The following is a 7,774-nucleotide window of genomic DNA, read 5'->3' as shown; positions in this document are numbered from 1 at the left end:
GGGGGGGGGGGGGGGGGGGGGGGGGGGGGGGGGTCTGTTCTGCGGGATTGGATTTATTTGGGGATATGGGAAAACTGATTTTGTCGTTTTGATGTCAGTGGATATCAATTCCGATAGAGGATTTGTGGTGAGCAGTCCACGAGGGGAAGAGTAGGTAATTGTTGTTTTCTTCTAATAGATGTCTATTTAAATATTTTGAACAATTTATTTCTTAAAGATCTAACTCAACTCCGGTAAAGGCGAAAGAACTCCTATCTGTTGGCGAATAATTGAAATAATTATTGCATCGATGATCAGTTGTTTGAACCACCGTCAGAATTATTTCCTTGGTTAGAGCTCATTTATTCTTGAATTAAGTTTAATTTGCTTTAGTTTAATTGTTTTTAATTTGCATTGATTGTTTATTTTTATTTTCAATTGTCCAAACTCTCTCGATTAATTTTCACTTGGAAAGAAATAAATTCTCCTCCTAATTCCTGCGGAGACGACCTCACTTAGTCATTATACTTGTTTACATCTTCGAGAGTAGTAATTTATTATTGCATATGCGCGACATCTATCAATTCTATTAACACCTCTTTTCTTTTCCAAAAGAGATTATTCACTAACGATTATGCTTTGAGTACCATTTTTTTTCCCTTACAATCAATTATGTGGAGGACAGCCTTGGGGGATTACAAGATTGGAATATTGAATTGACGTAACTTCGCATGAATTCTCCCACGTGATATTGTAAAATAACACGGTGCTCTTTGTTTCCCAACTCGAAATTAACTTTTCACCCTCTTTGTTTTTTTCAAATAAATTAGGGGCTGGCTCTCCCACCCCTTTTTTTTAAAAAAAAAAAAAAACTTTTCAAAAATTTTAGCTGCTCCAATAATGGTCCAACAATAGTAAATTACACCAACTCATTTGACAGAAATACAACCAGTAATATTCCAAGGAAACTAATTCAAATGGTTTGAAAACTAAGAAAATTGGAAGACGGATGGCTTACTTGAAGGGAAGAAATATATAACTGAAATCTATGCAGTCAAATGAAAACTCATACACAAGTAATGAAGAAACGGTGACAATTTTTCTCCAGTGGGAGGATAAATTTGGTACACTGTATTTACCCTCTGGGACCAAAAGACTGAAATCATCAAAGGGTAAAAATTTTAGTTGTATAATTATCGTTTCATAACTAACAAAGACAGGAATTTAGTTTATGCCAAATAGGCATGACACTTCAGGGGGTATTTTGTTTAATTTGTGAATATAGGTGAATTGAAAATTTTGTTTAATTTTAAGTATATTTACCCTTTTGTATACATAATTAAAAATAAAAAAAATTGGAATGGTTATTCTTCCTTTTTTTCACTTTAAGAGATCGAAAATCATAAAAATAAAGGAGTTTTCTCAAATTTCTTTTTTTCACACTTATCAATGCTAGGAAAAAAAAAAGAGATAGGAAAGAAGAAGACAAAAAATTAGATTTTGCAAAAAAACGAAATAAAGAAAAGTCTAACATTATCGTATTACTTTAATGTTGTCGGGATTAGAATTGGAATTTGGTGGTAAACAAAAAAATGAAATAATTTTAAAATAATACAAGTATTTAATTCTTTCTTATTTGTAATTTTTAAAAAAAGAATTGACCCCTCCCCCTCCCCCTCCCCTTCCCCCTCTCCATCTTTCTATTTTTTTTCAATATTAATAAGATTGCCAAGAAGAAAGAAATTAATATTTTGACTTTTTTTCTTGATACTAAAAAGGAGAAGAGTCACTCTAAATTTTTTATTATTTTTATTATGCAAAGAGGAGGGTATTTTCTTTTAAAATTTTTTAACTTGCTAAGTTGGTTTAATGGTAGGATAAATTGTCTAAAAAATAACTCTAGGGGGTAAATTGATAATGAGACTATATTTTATGGGGATAAAGTGATAATAATTTTAAGAATTAAACATGTCTTTTCACTTTAATTAACAAACTCCGTTAAGTTTAACCGTTAGTTTTTGGAGTAAAGTGACTAAAAGATAACGTTAAGGGAAAAATTGATAGTAGCATCAAATGTTAAGGGGTAAAGTGATAATAACCCTCTTGATAATTCTAGTTATTAAAGGCTGTGCTTAATCATTTGAAACATGGAATATTGCTATTGACAAGAACATATAAAGAAAAACACAAAGGCCAAACTGGGCTGCTCTAGAAATGCCTAACAAATCTGCTAATGCACTATCGCCTTCAATTAGGACTCTTAGAGCTTTTCTCGTTGTCAAGTTCAGAATTCAAATCTTGTGCTTGATAGTTAGAAACAAAAAAAAATGTGGGGAGAGGTGAGAGTGTTTAAAAAATAAAAATAATTGTACTATTGTCCTAATAAATATTGTATTTGCTAAAAATTTCTGTTATCACAATTTGCAAAATTTAAGACTGGCGTAACATTTTGATATCTCAAGAACAAAGTAAAATTTTTTGAAAATCCGATATTTACAAAGCACAATCTTAACCCTTTTCCCAACTTTTTTTTTCTTCTCTCGTCCAAGGGATTCATATGATGAATCTAGTTCGCATCAATTCTAAATCTGAGATCTTGGGTTACTCAACAGAATCCATCATTAAAGTCGAGGATAAGTGTAAATGTTGACGGAATTTATTTGTAGAGAAATAAAGGAAGCCTTCATTTGTGCAGGATAAAGAATTTTGACAAAATATAACTTATGGATTATTCAAAATGTCACGAGCTATGCTGCAGATTCATATTGGACAGGTCAAAACTTCAACCTACAATCATCCTTTGAGAGTTGAGACCAAAGGAGTTGCCTTTCTTTTATAGCTACGGTCTGTCAACGGGCCGGGTCTGGGTCAGAATTCATTATTTCGGACCCGGACTTGGCATGCTATCTTGGATCCAAATTCGATGGGTCTACCTGAAAAAAAAAATCTATCAAAGCTTATAATTTCTAACAAAAATGAGAAAAAAATATATTTGTAAACTAATTTCTAACTAATACAAAAAAAACCAAATAAGAAAAGAAATCAAATTGACCTTACTCAAATATATCACTCTAATCAAATTATATTGATAAATATATATATTTCAAATTATTAATCCATTTATATCCGGATCCGGGTCAGAATACTATATTCCGTATCCGACTCCTTTTTTTGTTTGACAAAACGGATCCGGGTCTAGATCTGGGTAACGGAATTAAATTCCTATCCGTATCCGCCATAATTTGACAGATCCGGTCGTCCGGATCTAGACCCGAACCGTTGACAGGCCTATAGCTACCCAACCATAAAACTGCTCCAGCCCAGAAGAAGAATCTAGGTCCACGAAATAATAGCGACCAAAGGGTGCCCTGCACACTTAGAAACAACAAGATTTATCTCTAACTTGGCCCTTTGAAGAGAAAATCCGGCTCACAAGCAATAAAATCAGAAGTTGAACTCTCCCGTTGCCTGAAGAAATAAGGGAAGATCCACCAAGATTTGTTGATGTTCAGTAAAGGTAAGAAACAAAAGGGTAAGAGATCTTAAGAATGTGATAAGATGGATATAACACATAGTGAACGTGATAATGTATATAGTTTTGTCAAGGATAGCAAAAAGATTGTCCTAATGCTATTGAAGTCAGGATCAAAATCTAAGTCTAATCAATTGAATGGGACTAACTTGTTATTTATTGTACCTAAAGATTTTAATTTAAAGACGCATGCGGAAAAACCGAAGATGTCAATACTATTGAAGAGATTCCTGTCTTGGCTGTGAAATCTTGTGTGATGTAAGAGACATGAATGCTTACCACCTATTGCTTGATAGACCGTGACAATATAATATGAATATAGCATGCAGTGGACGTGATAATGTTTATCGTTTTGTCAAGTGTAGCAAGAACATGGTCCCAATATCATTGAAGCGGGGTTCAAAATCTAAGTTTAATAAATTGAATGGGACTAATTTGTTACTTTGGCTTGGTGTCTCTTTATCTATGGCAATGTTGGACACATTTTGTAGTGGGATTGGTTCCGTTAAAGAAATCCATGGGAAAACGTAGTTAAATCTCTGAGTGGGTTCCATGTGGTCAATCACGTGTCTGCATCATTTCTGCAATGGCTCTTTTCAACTTTAACAAGTGTCCCGATTTTATTACTTGCAGCGCGGCAACAGCAACAGGCATCTTCTGATTTCGTTTTCCTTCTTGCATAAAACTCCAAGGTACTTATTTAACATCCCACACTCAGAAGTCGGACCTCCATATTGACGGCTATGGATCTGGGGAAGGAGACGGAAGACTAGCCTGGGAGGGAGGTGGACGGGGATGACTCAGATGGGTGGAAGGCCGAGGCGTAAGGGTACTGGCTCTTGTTCACTGCCTGATCATTCCTAAGATTATCAGATGATGCTTAGATCCCAACCAATCGACCTGAAACCGATTGATGGTCGTCCCACCCCACTTGCTGCCCCAGAAAACGGACGGCAGAAAGTCTGTAAAATTTGGTGGTGTTGTCGCAGAAGTCTCTTGGCCAAAAATTTGATGATTCCGAATTTCATACTTGAAGGGGATGCATTATCGATTATCCGGCTTCTTAGAGATAAAAGACGATGATTTTTCTGATAGAGGCCCTATAATTGATGATATCTATATGTCTTTGCTAGGCCAAAATTGCATTGATGTAAGTTGGTTTCCAAGAGAGGCAAACAAATTGGCGCATAATTTTAGTTTCTTTTGCAAAATCTGCCGATTGTTGTGACCCTTTATAGAATGTTCCTCCTGATTTTATTAAGCAAATCGTATAGCACGATTTCCAACCACTTCATTAATAAATATATATTCTATTTATAAAAAAAAAGGAAAAAATTAATTTTAGTATAAAAGTTCAGACTTCAAATTCACGAATTCCCAATACCTGATCTTACTATCATATTTTATTTATTGGTCTCAATCTTTATATCTCAACTAAACAGCCTTAATAAAAAAATATAAAATGTCATTTAAAAAATATGAATTAATATACCACATTCCAAAAAAGAAAATTGTACTATTCCCCTGATCTTAAAGGACAAGAGTTGGGGATAATTTCAGAAACCTCCCTTGAGGTTTCTAACAATTACAAACAATACCCTCTAATTTCAATAATTACATCTACACCCCTTATTTTCATGTTTCTAGTAACAGAAAAATCCACTCTGCTTATGTAAGCAAAAATATGCAATAAATATCCTAAAATGCCTCTATTATACTTAGGGGTGGCAATGGGGTGGGGGTGGATCCCTCATCCCCCGCCCCATTGCCTATTAATTCCCCCCATCCCCAGCCCCTGCCCTGCCCCCGCCCCACTTCCCCCGCGAGGTTAAAAAAATTTTATTATATAATTTATTATAATTAAATTTGAGCAAATAATCAAGTACTAAAATATCAACACATCATCAAATTATTATTCATTGTAATTTCACAATTGAAACTCATAAAAATAATTAAACAAAAGTATTTGAATACAATCTAATATGATAAAAAATATATAACTAAAATAATCAAGTTTTCACTTTTGATACAAATACAATCACTAAATTATTATTGTGTTTTTTTTTTAAAATTATTATTGTATTAAGTGTAGTTAGGAATTTAATATAAATGTATTCATAAATTTAGTATAAATAATTAATAATTTTTATTAATAAACATGTATAATTAGTAATATAATTGATAATATTATTATATATATAATTATGTACATATATATATATTTTGTTTCAAACGGGTAGCGGGGCGGGGGAATATACCCCCGTCCCCCGCCCCAGCCCCCGCCCCAATAATCCCCCGTGGGGCGGGTGACCGGCATTGCCACCCCTAATTATACTTTTTTTTTTAGGAATTTAATATAAATGTATTAATAAATTTAGTATAAATAATTAATAATTTTTATTAATAAACATATATAATTAGTAATATAATTGATAATATTATTATATATATAATTATGTACATATATATATATATTTTGTTTCAAACGGGTGGCGGGGCGGGCCCCGTCCCCCGCCCCAGCCCCCGCTCCAATAATCCCCCGTGGGGCGGGTGACCGGCATTGCCACCCCTAATTATACTTTTTTTTTTGGGTTGGTACAGTCGAACCAATCCTGACACCAATCTCTAATACCAATTGATTCCTATATTCAATCACCTCTGCCACTAGCTTTGGAGTTCCTCTTCTCTAATACCACTACCACATTCAATCACCACAACAGCATCAACCAAAACTCCTTTGACTTTCGCTGCCATTGCCACTATCCTTTAAACCCACATCAAGAACCAAGTACTCTACCAATGGATCCACCATTCTTTCATTCTTCACCATCCAATTAGTCCCAAAATAGATCATCCTTCACTAACACTCACAAAGCATAGGAACCATAACCAACAAATTACTCCAAAAAATAGAGAACTATTAGTAGTGCAATGTATCAGTGCACTAACCTAAATAGAAAATTAAAGAAATTAAACCTTTGAACGTCATCATGGAAGCAAGAATGAAGAGAATTATTAGCGACTACAACCTTCCACACTGACCATGGCCCTCAAATTCCCTACTTTATAATTCTCTTACCGGTGCCTGTTTTAAGCAATTTATAGTTATGATATATTAAACATGGCCTCTAATTTTGCATGAAATTCTTCTCTAGTTTCTTAGCAATAACACAAAAGCCACAAGTAATTGCAAAGGAACTTCAAAATCAAAACCAATATCTACAACTTAGTTGTCACTATCCGGGAACAGTGCGTATGTGTAAAGAATAAAAGAAGGACACAGCAATTGGTTCTAAATAATACAAGGGTTTACGGATTAGATGGAGGTAGAAATAATAGTGGCAATTGGTTGTTGGTCTATGAAGGAGAAGGGAAAAAAAATAGATGTCAAAACGGGGGAGCATGTCTTTGTAGTCATTAGGTAGCAGCATGTCTTTGTGATCCCAAATGGTAAATAGTTTGTTCTTAGGAGACAAACTACGTATTTAGATTGATATATCCAAATATATGTTAGTATGTTAACTCATCTACGTTTCGGTTAGTAAGTAAGAACTAAGGTTGAAAGAGAAATTTAGTTTTGAATACCTAAACAAACAAATATATATGTTAAGAAGAGAGAACATAACAAGGCAGAAAGCCTTTTTTTTTTAAAAAAAAATTGTCTTTACATAATAAAGTTTCTCCATGAAACAAATAAGGGTCATGTTATAATTCTATTAGTATATTCAGTGATTAAGTCTAATCAATAACAAGGTATTAAACTAAAATCATTTTGGGATACCCCAAGAAAACAAGATTAAGTAAAGCGCAATCAAGTAAATTTGTAACTATAAATTTCTTTATTTCTTTTTTGGCTCATACAAGATTATGTGCCTATTGACTTCAATAGGCTAGTCAAGATCTACTAATATAGAATACAATCCCATGTTTAACATAAGAAGACATGAAAGAAAAGAAAATCCTCAAAATGCAATTATGCAACCTATTAATCAAATAAATAACAACTTTGAACTTCACACATGTCCTGACCAACTCACAAAACTAACTACTACAAATAGGGGAAGGTCAATGCATTCCACTTTTATTCCAATAAAACTTCATCTTTTTCTTCCCCTCAAAAGAGATTATATGCTTAGAGTGCCATTAACGACTTCCTTAGGCACTACAACAAAAATGACCTTTCCTGACATGTTTATAAGGACACTTGCTGGTTTGTGTAATTATAGCACTCCTATCATGACACTTATTATCAACTCAATAATA

This window comes from Coffea eugenioides, chromosome 4, assembly GCF_003713205.1.
Source record: "Coffea eugenioides isolate CCC68of chromosome 4, Ceug_1.0, whole genome shotgun sequence".
NCBI lineage: Eukaryota > Viridiplantae > Streptophyta > Magnoliopsida > Gentianales > Rubiaceae > Coffea > Coffea eugenioides.
Note: the sequence above shows the minus strand (reverse complement) of the source record.